General features: G+C 36.1%; 1 long non-coding RNA gene across 1 annotated transcript; it reads right to left on the minus strand.

The window, feature by feature from the left end:
- Positions 1 to 11,797: 11,797 nt before the first annotated feature.
- LOC113356149 lies at positions 11,798 to 13,387 on the minus strand. The gene is made up of 2 exons (XR_003362877.1): positions 12,691 to 13,387; positions 11,798 to 12,425 (listed from the first exon to the last, which is right to left on the minus strand). It is a non-coding gene; the product is annotated as an uncharacterized LOC113356149 (long non-coding RNA).
- Between the last annotated feature and the right edge of the window lie 477 nt (positions 13,388 to 13,864).

The raw sequence follows: 13,864 nt of genomic DNA on the forward strand, positions 1-13,864 counted from the left end.
TTTCATCACAATGTCCTTTTCAGGGATAGTCTTACCTAATGCAAAACATGCATTAACAATTTCAGACACTTTGTGATTAAACTCATCAAATGAATCTTCATCAGCCATACGAAGGTTTTCTTAATCAGAATTTAGGTTTTGAAGCCTAACTTCCTTTTCAAAAGTATTCCATTCGTATACGGTTTCTAAGATATCCCAAGCATCTTTAGACCGAGTGCACGTAGTCACATGGTGCTGAAGATCTGGGGTAACGGCATGTATGGTAGAATTTAAGGCGTCAGATTTTGCTTTGCAGCAAGAATCTCGTCAGGCTCATACCTACCAATATCTTTTGCAACTGTTACACCATCTACTGTAACCAATAGAGGATTATAGCCATTAACAACATAAACAAAAGATTGAAAATCGCGTGCTTGTAGAAAGGCACACATAACAAATTTTTACTATAAGTAATTCGTGCCATCGAAGACTGGCGGTACGTTTGTAGAGATAACGCTTCTGTCCATAGAGTCAGATTGCTAAAAACACATATTAATGAGGTCTTAAACTTGTTTTCCTGCTCTGATACCAATTGAAAAAGCAGGGGTCTAACAACCACACCCAATATTTCGGTAGGAAATCTGTATGGACTAACTCCAATATAATTCCAAGATAATCAACAAGACAGACAGACTCAATCAAGGAAAATATATCCAAGAGTTATATCTCTGTTTCTCAATGTAATTATCAAATCAAACAGATTGAAATCCGCGAGCCTGATTATTATGACCAACAACTTGAACGGTACCAAAGACCAATGTTCAAGTTTCAATCAACAACCAAAGGTTGCATTTACCAATTGATTGAACTACGCACAACCTGTGATATTTCAATTATATAAACAAATATAATGCGGAAAAGAAATAACAAAGACACCAGAAGTTTTGTTAACGATGAAACCGCAAATGCAGAAAAACCACGGGACCTAGTCCAGATTTGAACACCACACTATATTAAGCCGCTACAGACTCTAGCCTACTACGTAATTATACCAATAAATTATTGAAACCTAACAATAGAAAATCATATAAATTGAACACCCAAAGAAAAACATCAAAAGTGAAAGGGTTTTGCATTCTACCTCAATTCTATCAAGCCTATACTGATTTTTTTCTCAATAAGCTTTCCTCTATCTCCTTCCTCTCTTTCTCATTCTCTAACTTTTGGTTTCTAATCTAAATTTCATTCTCCCAAATTTTTTTTAATTTTTTTAAAAAAAAACTAGGTATAGGCCCGCCATGCCCCATGGCAGCGTAGCCACCAAGCCTACTCCCCACTGAGCAAACCCGGAACGCCTCCCCAATAAAGTTAGTAGTAATTACAAGAGATCTCCAATGTTTGAGCGGAGACTCGAACTGCTGATCTCCTACTTGAGAATCAGACTCCTAGCCAACTAGGCTAACCCTAGACGGTTATAAATCCTATATTAATACGAATATGTTACAGGGGCCATGGATGTGCGGTCCATCTATTTACCTAGAGTTTACCTTTACATATATATAAAGGATAGTGTATCCATGTAACCCTATTATCCTGATCAATAGAAACCTCTCTTTGTCTCTTTACTTTCTCCATATTTTCCACTGCAACACGTTATCATGCACGACTCTACCAACTGGTGTAATTTTTTTTCTTCGTTCAAGATTGGTTATGGATTATTCCTTGAGTATTAGCGTGTTTCTGATCCTATTTGTTTATCATCATGGATGCGTTACCAGGTATTTTTTTTGAACAAAGAAATTTCGTTTTCGTAGTATATACTAGAGTTCCACAAACGTATGATTATAAAACATAGAGATTTCACCGTTATATTTTCATGCAATTTTAATATGTTCAACTCAATTAGTTATTACTTACTCTATTAAAGTTTCAATCAAATCGGAATAAGTTGAAATCTCTAAAACTCGATTTCAATAAAACTGTATATGTTTATAAAAACCCTAACTTTTAACAACGTCTAAACATCTTAGTTTTAAGAATGTCAACCGTTCGATTATGCTATATTTTTGGTATGTTTTGTATATTATTCTTATTGACCTACCCTATAAATTTCAGAAAGATCCAACCATAGGAAATACTCCAAAGTACGTGATATTTCCAGCTGTGTTCACAGAAACGTGAATTGGAATAGTCATACGACTTCATGAATATATTTTTATCTAGCCGTTGGATTACCTTGAAATTATATTATGTTTGGAAAAATATTTTGATGAATTTTCTATAAATTGTTTATCATCATCGGACATGGTTACAATTGTTTCCAATCACTAAAATTAGATAATGAAATTTCCAATATTAAGGTTAACAATATATTTGGGCCTATATGCTAATAGTTTCAAGTTTATTATCAATGGGCCTGAGCACTTCATATATAATGGAACATATATGTGTACTTTTGTTAACCATGACATAGTCAACCCAATGGACCGGGCATTGACCAATCTGTTGACCGGCTTCTGATTAAACCAACTCGATTAAAATTTGACCTTTTGGACCCAGAAGTATTTGAGCGCCATTAAAGAGCCTCTGATACATAAGTAAATTGTGTGTACAAGGTATTTATTTCCATCACGAAAGCCTTCAACCAATGACGATGCATTGTTCAAAAGATGAAGGCATAACTTCTACGTTTTAAGGCGACTAATGTGGTTTTTACAATCGTAAGAAAAGGGTTTGATTCTCGGACTTCAGAAGTTGATTTTAGACTTAAATTATAAAATTAATCTACCAAGTAAAATAAAAGATAGTGACGATATTGAGAGATTACTGGGAATCAGGATTCCAATAAACTCATATTTTATGGTTTATATATTAATTCTTATACAATTAAAGCTCCAAAAATAATTATTGAAGTATTTGCCAAGGTTGATTTTATAAAAAAAAATTGTAAATGGTAAGCACGGGTTATCAAAACACTAAAGCTAAGCATAACCCATCAAGCTAAATGACAACTAATTAATTTAAAATCATAATTGAATTTATATTAATGAAAAAGTCATAAAAAGAATTAAATAAAGTTACCACAGTAATGAGAATTGACTTCCTCCGTCATCCCAGTGATGGGGTTTAGCTCCACATGGTGAAAACACGCTCAAAAATATAATTCATTGCTCAAAAGTATTTTTACAATGGTGAAAAGAAAGAAGAATAACAAAACAGAAAACTGCAACGTTTGTAAGTGCTGCGAATCAGCTGTTATAATGAGATGCCAGTGTAGCAAGAACGACAGTTCTATTTTGTGGAAAATTTAACGACTTTGTTTTGCAAGCTTTTGTTCTTCAGTTTCTTCTTCACCGGCAGCAACAGGGAAGTTTCCTGCAACTTCTTCTCTTCGATCGGTAGCTCTCTGCTGCTATCCCAAACTCTTCGTAACCCTTATATGACTCCCAAGGACCTTATTTTTACATGACAGCACCTCGAATCATCAAAATCTTCTCGTAATCAATTCATTATTCTCCTCGGGCAGACACGGGAAATAATTTCCCTTTTTATCTCCTGCTGATGTCGAATTTCTCCCAACACGTTTCTTACGCGTCTATGATGAATTCAAGCGCGCTGTAGACACATGAAATCATTCCAAAGATAACTAAAAATCCCGAGAATGTCTTCCACGTAAAATGCTTTCCCTGTTTAGCTTCAAAACCACGTTCTGGCCCAATCCAGTCCATTCAAACGCCCATAACAACATCGTATAGCAAAGTCATGTCCATCTCATACAAAACATGTGATTGAATCTCGTTATATCGCGTCCAAATCTCTAATCCTAAATATGCCAGTTCACTACATAACTTTCCCGCCAAAATTTAGTCTTCAAACGGAGAAGAAGGGGTGTGCCCCTATCCAACATTTGGGGTGTGCATAGTAGGTAGCTACCACTTATCCTTTGGGGTTCCCCTTATCCAAAATTTGGATGCCTTTAACAATTCTTCTTGGGTGCTTTCAACGCATCTCCGGGGTGCCTCCAACATATTTTTCGGGTGCAAATACAAGTTTTCGAGCTAATTTCTCCATAAAAGCTTATTTCTCTAAAAATACCTACAAAGACATAAAATAACAAAATAAGTACAAAAATAGGTACTAACAAAATAGAGAATTGATAATAAAATAGACACATAAATGCATCTATCAAATACCCCCAAACTTATTATTTGCTAGTCCCGAGAAAATTTAATCTACAAAATAAAATCCTAACTCACTGTCGCAGGCATCGCGATTGCACTTAGCGTGTTCAACAAGTCTTTGAACCCCTAGGTGGCCCTAGCGACCGCGTTATAGTCTCGGGAGGTTTTACAAGAGGTGTAGCCACAAAACCTTTACTCCAAACCCTAGCTACCTGTGAAGAATTCAGGAATGACACTAAAGAGTCTCCTTGGTTGGCATACTCTCATTGCTTACAAGAGAAAGTACCCTGATGCGAATCATATTCATATATATAAGTGACAGAGTTCTACTCAGATAGTCGCACTATGGACATCAATAATCGGAATCACACAAATGAATACATTAAGAAGATGGATATATAGATAGATAGTTTAAAACAATGTTGACTAAGGTGAACGGTGTTTGCCATATCTGTCTGAAGGTAATCGCTAAGATGAACCTAGGAATCCTAATGGATTGAGATACTGGTCTGGACTAATATCAACACAGCTTGGCATATACAAGGGAACCAGCGGTCGATAATCTTAATTCTAGATCAACTCAGCTAGCATATACAAGAGAATCAGCGGTCGATTTTATTGAACAATAATAAATTTTTCATATATTTTTTAACTGCATGATTTGATCTTTTGGATCCAAGCGCATGCTTCATGTCAGCAGATTACATGATAGTTTCCATGGATCCAGCATTCCACGCTTGTTTAGGAGACGAAGACGGGGAAAACACACACATATTGCTATCTAAGTGTTAAATTTTTTTTATTTTTTTTAACTCTGTTTGGTCTGACTGGTCTGGTCTCTTTATCATTTTAGTAACTCGATCACTCTATTCCATCCCGGCATTGGTAACAATTCGATGTTTTGTGCCCCACCAAATCACTCAGAGATGCATATAATTTTTTTTCAATTAAAAATAAAATAAAAATAGAACGTAGTGTGATGATTCCTGAACTCTGTCTTTTTATGAATAGACTCGGTTACTGGGTTCCTCAACTCCTACAACCAAGATGTTCCATCCACTTAGACTGGTTAGTGTCATCCTGAATTGGGACAAATTTCTAGGCTCTGGAGTTTAATTTTTTTAAAAAGTTTTTCTGTCACCCTCAAACTTAAATCTAACATTGTTCTCAATGTTTCAAATTAAAGTGCAATACCAAAAATATAAGTTTCAAGAGGAATCAGTAAAGACAGAAGTCAGTAAGATAGCACCTGGGGGAAGCGTTGCAATCCTTCCATGGGGAATAAGAAATAAAATAAAATTTCCACTAATGTACAACAAGAGTATGAGTTGCCTCCCATAGAGCGCTAAGTTTAAAGTCTTCAGCCAGACATCAAATATCATAAAATGGTTAGTCACCTTTGAAAATCATATACCAATAGCCGAAACAACTGTGGATCAGCAATACCAAATAGATTTGACACAAATATAAGAGACTTGCACTGGATTAGATACATGAACAAATTTAGGGAAACATTTTTTAGGGTTTCTAAGGTTTTGTTGAAGACAACTAGACTTATCTGGGGTTCCCCTTTGGGCTCCATATGAGTGTCTATAAAAATGGGCTCAATCGAAAGGTGGGTCTCTAAAATATGGATTTCCTCATGGACAATATCAGGAGGATTGGGTTGCAGAGTTTGAAGAAACTCAAGTAATACCTCAGAGGCACGAAGTTCAAGTCCCAAGTTAGGGACTTCAATAAGGGATACTTGACGATCGCAAGAATCATCATTACTCCCAAACTTAGGGTAAACAATATCCCCAAATTGACCAAAACCTATTGGATGGATTTTAAGGTCCGTATGGTCATCATAATGCCTAGATTCTTTTACGGATTGGTCATCTAAATGAACACCGTCATCAAACTCATATAATGGATTATCAAAGCAAGTCTCTCAGAAAGGATCATCGACTTCCTCCAACTTATTGAAAGGTTCATCAAATAATGGATTGTCAAACACAGTGCATGCGGAAGGATCATTGACTAAAGTGCTAATCATGTTCACCTCTTCTAGATCATCCATTTCAAAATACTTAATAACATAAAAAAACATTTAACTCAGTAGTCATATTACCAAAAGATATGTTCATAAGTCCAGTTCTACAATTGATGATAGCATTAGAAGTGGCTAAAAATGGCCGGCCTATAATCACTAGTATTTGAGTATTTGGGTCTTGAACTGGTTGGGTATCTAGAACAATAAAATCCATCGGATAAATGAATTTATCAACCTCAATGAGAACATCCTCTATGACACCACGAGGCACTTTGACAGACCTATCAGCTAATTGTAATGTCATTTTGGTTGGATTCAACTCCCCAAGACCTAGCTGGTTATAAACATGATACAGAAGTAAATTAACACTAGCTCCTAAGTCAAACAATGCCTTATCCACTAAAAGATTACCGATTACACAAGATATAGTTGGACATATAGGGTCTTTATACTTAAGGGTTGTTTGGTTGAAAATGATTGAACTTACTTGACCAACTAAGAAGGCTTTCTTATGGACATTATGCTTACACTTTCTTGTACAAAGATCCTTAAGGAACTTGGCATAAGCAGGCATTTTCCTAATTGCTTCTAATAATGGAATATTAAGGTTCACCTGCTTAAATATTTCCTTTATTTTGTTGAAAGTCGATTCCCTCTTGGTTGGAGCTAAGAACTGTGGATATGGTGGTCTAGGAACAAAGGTACTCTCATCAGGGACTGCATTGGACTCTTTAGAGACTCTATCCGTCTCTTCAGCTATTGTCTCTTCTTCAGAAGTAGAAGGTGGAACTACAGTATGTCCACTATCAGGCATGGCTACCTTATTGTCTACCGTTTTACCAATTCTAAGGGTTGTTATAAACTTCACATGATTGAATTCTTTCTCTCTAGAGGATAGTTCATGAGTTCCTCTGGGATTGGGTAGTGGTTGATTGGGGAACTTTCCCTTTTCTCTTTCGCTCAAAGACTCTGCAATTAGACTAACCTGATTTTTTAACTTCGAAATAACCTGAGAGTTTTCCTGTAAACCTTTCTCAACCGTTTGCTTAAGCACTGCGCTAAGATGGTGAGAGATTCTTCTAAGCTCATGATTTTTTTATCCGAAGGGTTCTGATACTGATCTGTCCCTAAGTGGTTCTTAGTATACCCAAAATCTGGGAGAGGCTGAGAACTACTAGGTTGACCTTGACTTTAGCCCTTATACCAAGAAACATTATAGTGGTTTCTCCAACTAGGGTTATAGGTATCTGAATATTGGTCAAATCTCTGACGGTTTTCAAACCTAGAGTTGTTATAAAAGGCATGGGCTTGTTCTTCGTATCTAGCGTGGTGTGACCCTTGATTCATTTCTAAGGCCTCTAGACGCCTAAGAATATCTGACCCATAATCAACTCTATCGACCCTGTGGATATGAATTCTAGGTAGTTCTGGTTCTCGCATAGATGCCCATTGCCTAGTTTTCTCAGCTAACTTGATAAACTCGTCAAAACAAGCATCTGGGTCCTGATGGGTGAATTCTCCACCACTAATTGTTTCTACTTGTATACGGGTTCCACTATCAAGGCCCTCATATAAAATTTGGATAATATGGGATTTCTCAAAGTCATGATGTGGACATCGGTGTAAAAAATTCATTAAACCTTTCTACATAATCATGAAGGGTTTCACATAATTTTTGCTTAAAGGTATGGATAGACTGCGAACAACAGCAGTCTTATGGTGTGGGTAGAATTTCTTGACAAATACCTCGACAAGACCATCCCAGGTGGTAATTGTTTTAGAAGGGATAAAATGATACCACTCTTTGGCTTTCTCATTGAGAGAGAAGTGAAACAAACGTAACCTAAGCACATCTTTGGAGACATTCGGATAGTTCATTGTGTCACAAATCATTTCAAAGTCTCTTATGTGGGTATACGGGTTCTCATTCTCTACCCCCCTAAAGGTATGAAGCATGCCAATTGTCTCAGGTTTGATATCAAATTGGACCGTAGAAGCTGGTAGAACTACACCTGGGTCACGCATTACTCTAGACGGGTTCAAATGATCCCTAAGGGTTTTTACCGGGACCTCCTCATCGTTTTCATTAACCATTTCGACAAAGACAGAAATACCACCTAAATCTGTGTCACGGGTTGGACTTGAATTAAAAAGGTCGTTATCCTCAAGTCTATCTCCTACACGTTTCCAATGTTGCATACACAGACTAAGAATACTAGCAAGAAATTGTGCACATGCAAATATTGGGGTTCACTAATTCAGGTAAGCTTGGGTTACTACAGCAAAAATATACCTACAGTCAAAGACTGGTCACAAGTACAAGGCTGAGGCTTGTGGTGTTTCAGATGATAACGCCTAGAGGGTTCACCTTACTAAATCACGTGTTTTCCTAAATCGATGCCAGACGAAATATGCAATTGGTATATGCACGTGTTTTTTTAATATTAAAAATAAAAGAATGAAATAGAATATTTATAAAGAAAGAAATAAAATAATTATGTACAAATAAATAAAAGCTAAAAAAATAGAACTACCTTATTTACAAAAATAAAATCTTGAGTACGCTACTTACCTTTTTGGTAGGCAAATCCACAATAAATACGAAATATAACCTGCACAACAAAGACAAGACTATATCCAAAGTAAAATCAAAGAGAATAAAAATAAAATAAAATAAAAATCTAAAACCTAAACTAAAGGCAAGTCCCTGCGCAGCGGCGCCAAAACTGATGTAGTTTTTACAGTGGTAAGAAAGGGGTGTTATTCTCGGACTTGTGAAGTTGATTTTAGACTTAAATTATAAAATTAATCTAGCAAGTAAAATAAAAGATAGTGACAATATTGAGAGATTACTGGGAATCAGGATTCCACCAAACTCATATTCTATGGTTCATATATTAATTCTTATACAATTAAAGCTCCAAAAATAATTATTGACTCTAAGTATTTGTCAAGGTTGATTTTATAAAATATTAATTGTAAATGTTAAGCATGGGTTATCAAAACACTAAATCTAAGCATAACCCATCAAACTAAATGACAACTAATTAATTTAAAATCATAATTCAATTTATATTAATGCAAAAGTTATAAAAAGAATTAAATAAAGTTACGACAGTAATGAGAATTGGCTTCATCCGTCATTTCAGTGATGGGGTTTAGCTCCACATGGTGAAAACGCGCTCAAAAAGATAATTCATTGCTCAAAAGTATGTTTATAATGGTGAAAAGAAAGAAGAACAACGAAACAGAAAACTGCAACGTTTATAAGTGTTGCGAATCAGCTGTTATAATGAGATGCCAGTGTAGCAAGAACCACACTTCTATTTTTTGACAACTTTAACGACTGTCTTTTGCAGGCTTTTGTTCTTCAGTTTCTTCTTCACCACCAACAACATGGAAGTTTCCTGCAACTTCTTCTCTTCGATTCGTAGCTCTCTGTTGCTACCCCAAACTCTTAGTAACCCTTCTATGACTCCCAAGGACCTTATTTATACATGACAACACCTCGAATCATCAAAATCTTCTCGTAATCAATTCATTATTCTCCCCGTGAAGACACGGGAAATAATTTCCCTTTTTATCTCCTGCACGCTTCTGCTGATGTCGAATTTCTCCCAACACATTTCTTACGCGTCTCTGATGAAGTCAAGCGCGCTGTAGACACACGAAATCATTCCAAAGATAACTAAAAATCCCGAGAATATCTTCCATGTAACATGCTTTCCCTGTTTAGCTTCAAAACCACGTTCTGGCCCAATCCAGTCCATTCAAACGCCCATAACATCATCGTATAGCAAAGTCCAGTCCATCCCATACAAATCACGCGATTGAATCTCGTTATATCGCGTCCAAATCTCTAATCCAAAATCTGTCAGTTCACTGCATAACTTTCCCGCCAAAAGTTAGTCTTCAAACGGAGAAGAAGGGGTGTGCTCCTATCCAACAGCTGGGGTGTGTATAGTGGGTAGGTACCCCTTATCCTTTGGGTGCCCCTTATCCAAGACTTGGGTGCCTTTAACAATTCTTCTTGGGTGCTTTCAACGTGTAGCGCCCCTAATCTAACAGCTGACTAATTCAAGAGATTAACTAAATATGAAGCAATAAAATCTAAATCATTCACTTAATAATCAACTAAGAAATTTGTTACAAAACTTAACCCAAAACTAGCCCCGCTCAGAATTATATATATACAAGAACTCCTCTCAAATGATACATATATAATATTCATTTGGTTTACAACTACAATATGCAAAATAATAAACACAACAAAAATTAACCAACTAACGAAATCAATCCTTGAAGCTTTCGCTGCGCAACTATGATCTGTCTCTGAAACTGAAAGTGGGAATGGGTGAGCACATCATCCCTAAAAGGGGTGCCCCGTAGGAGTAAACATTTAACTTTCAAATAATCATTGGAATGATTTTGAAAACAACTCATGTTTTCCCTAACACTAAAACACAACCAAATCACAGAAATAAACAAACATATATATGGAACTAACTCCTTCTTCAAACAATGTACTATATTGAGTGTCGACCAATTCCTTCCACACCCTATTAGTTTATATTAGTGCCAAATTCCACACCTCATAAGCCTAAAAGATGAATTCATGTAGATATAAATGAAGGAGCGTATCATATATACCACATACGGAAAAACTCTCGTTTTCCAGATAGGTGTCGACCAATTCCTTACATACCTATCATTTTCTTAATAGGTGTCGACCAATTCCTTACACACCTGTTAAGCATGCAAATGTAAATTCTTATTTCCCAAACATTTCATAAAGACATAAAAAGCATTATAATTCCTTTCCAAGCAAATGGAAAGATTAAAAGAAATCGCAGTATTTTCGGAATTCAAAATAAAACAATGCGAGGAATACACAAGCAGATAATGCATGAATTTGTTAAACATAAACTTTTGTAAAAGAAAACAACAATAATCACAGGACAGTTAAATATAAATTCCCACCTCTTTTGATGACAAGCCACGCCTACCTCGAGATCCACAATCCACTGGTTCATCCTTTGAATTGATCGTTGTTAATAACTAACTGTTAATCACACAAGAACTCTAAGATTCTAGACATAATAGCTCACACAGGAATCATACAATTTTATCTAATGGTTCTAGGCCCATTTAAGGTTCTACACATCTTCGTTATTCATCTCTTGCATATTTAAAGGTTTAATAATTCAATTAGGTTGTTTCTCTAGTCCTTTACATAAGTCTTATGAATATCTACAACGCTGTAGAAGAAGTCAAAGTCTAATTCGGACCATAAGGGTCCAACTAACACTAATTGAGAATTTTGGCATAAAGCCCAAAACAACTAAGCCAACTCATTAAACTAAGGTCTGGTCCATCTGGTCCTCTAACAGTCACTAACAGTCAACGGGGTCAACTAACAGTCAACGTCAGGTCAGAGTCCAGGGTCAATGGTCAAGTCTAAATCGGTCAACTGAGTCAACTTGGGTCAAGACAGGTAACTCAGTGAGTTAACTCAGTCCAAAAGACTGATTCAGGTTTATACAAACTAAGGCCCTTGCTCAAGCCAAACAACACTAAAGCACAATCATGATGCAACACACCAAGACTCTTAACTATGATTTCTATTTAAACAGTATACTATAAATCAATATATTTCTCAATTTAAAACTTCACAATCAATTTACAAATATAACTAAAGTCTACCTGCAATCCAGCAGTTCTCAGCTTCTACAAGAGAGATTCAACTCCATACACTCTTCTACACTCTAATCAACCATCTAACTTCTCTTCATTCAGTTTCACTACATTCTAATACGAACCTCTGTAACAACCAAAACATCTCCCCAACTGTAACTACTCAACTCTGCAATTCAACTCCTTAACATCTCCAAGACCCTATACATACCAAACCAACATCACCTGCAACTCCATCTCAGTACCAACCAACAACACCTCTACTTCACATTCTTGCAATTCCAGTTCTCTTGCTTGCAATTCAACATACTCCAAAGCATAAACTTCAACATCATTACATATTCATTAACTTTCACATCATCACTACAATTCTTCCATTAACAGTCATATGTCATCCTCATTATCATTAGCTCCACCAGCACAAATTGACTTTGTTGCTCCACCAGAATCACAACTAACACCACCATCCAAACACATACTCTCAGTACTTCTTAGCCCTGAGATTTAAACTTCATCCAGACAATTAGCACTAACACCTGCAGATCAAACTAATATTAACTTAGCCATTTTCAGTACTACAAATCTTCAAATCTGTAACATCATACCCACACAGCTAACCCAACACTGAACATCAACTTCTACATCTCAAACAAATAATCCTCGCCAATAATTCGTTAGATATACCTAAACTAAACCCACAATTCCATCACAGATTCACATATCCATTTCAATCTTAGCTCCATTAGCATCACACACACAATAATCAAAATGAACACCAAGTTAACTTAAATCAGTAATTACCTCAAAGTAGTTCATCTCAGATAAGCCAATTGAAATCGAACTCTTCTTATTGCTTGACTTGATTCAACAAGTCATCTTAAGACAGTAACCATCTACCAATTCAGTTTAACCAAAACCCAATCATCTCCATCACCAACATCACTTTTTCAGTAAAACCCTAAAATGATTCTCAATCCTCTCTACCCTAATTCGAATTCACAACATCAATGTAAACCTTCAACTCAATCAAACCCATCTTCTAATCTTCCATATAAACTTCCAATTTCATCTTCAAACTCTTATTCTGAATCTCTTGTAAACCCTAATTCATCGATTCTTCATCAAAACAGCTACACCACATCAATTAACCAGAAACCCCTCTTAATTACTCGATTTCATCCTCAATTTCTCATAAATCTTCAATCAATTATCAAATCTCGGAAACCCTAACTTCCAATTCACTTCTTCATCGAGTCTGAATCAACAACAGACACCAACACCATCACTGACAGTACTCCATAATTTTCTACATCTCTTACCGATGATAAAGCTCCCATTCAATCTCTCAAACTCGCAGAAGAATAAAAACAGCAGAAGAATAAAAACAGCAGAAGAAGAAAGAAGAACGAAGAAGAAGAAGAAGAAGAAGAAGAAGAAGAAGAAAATAGAATGAGAGCTATCCTCTCGATTTGGGTTGATACGGTCGAGGAAAAATGATAAAACCACTTTCCCAAATGAAATGGGTAGCCAAGTCGGTTATAGTGTTAAGAGACTAGTTTGCCCTTCTCACTAATCTGATAAATTCTTCTATGTACGGTATCCGACTGACACGTTCGAGTAGTCTATTCTGTGTAACTTTTCGAGACCTATCTGATGATCCTAGTTTCATATCTAAATTGTTGTTAGATTAATTCCTATTAATTAACGTTCGTGTTAAACTAATCGAGTTATTATCTGCTAAGACGTCTCTTGACTAGTCTAATAGCGTTGACGAACTTGAGGGTCTTTACACTCTCCCCACTTTATACATTTTCGTCCTCGAAAATCAAACCATCCTCCTGATCTTCAGAGACTCCCCACCTTATAGAGATGATCCCATCTCTTATCTAAGCACAAACAACAAGAAACAAAGCACAAACCTATAAGGTTTTCTACCACTAAAATTTGTGGCTCTAGGTTCAACTGTACTGATTTA

This window comes from Papaver somniferum, chromosome 3, assembly GCF_003573695.1.
Source record: "Papaver somniferum cultivar HN1 chromosome 3, ASM357369v1, whole genome shotgun sequence".
Classification (NCBI taxonomy): Eukaryota; Viridiplantae; Streptophyta; class Magnoliopsida; order Ranunculales; family Papaveraceae; genus Papaver; species Papaver somniferum.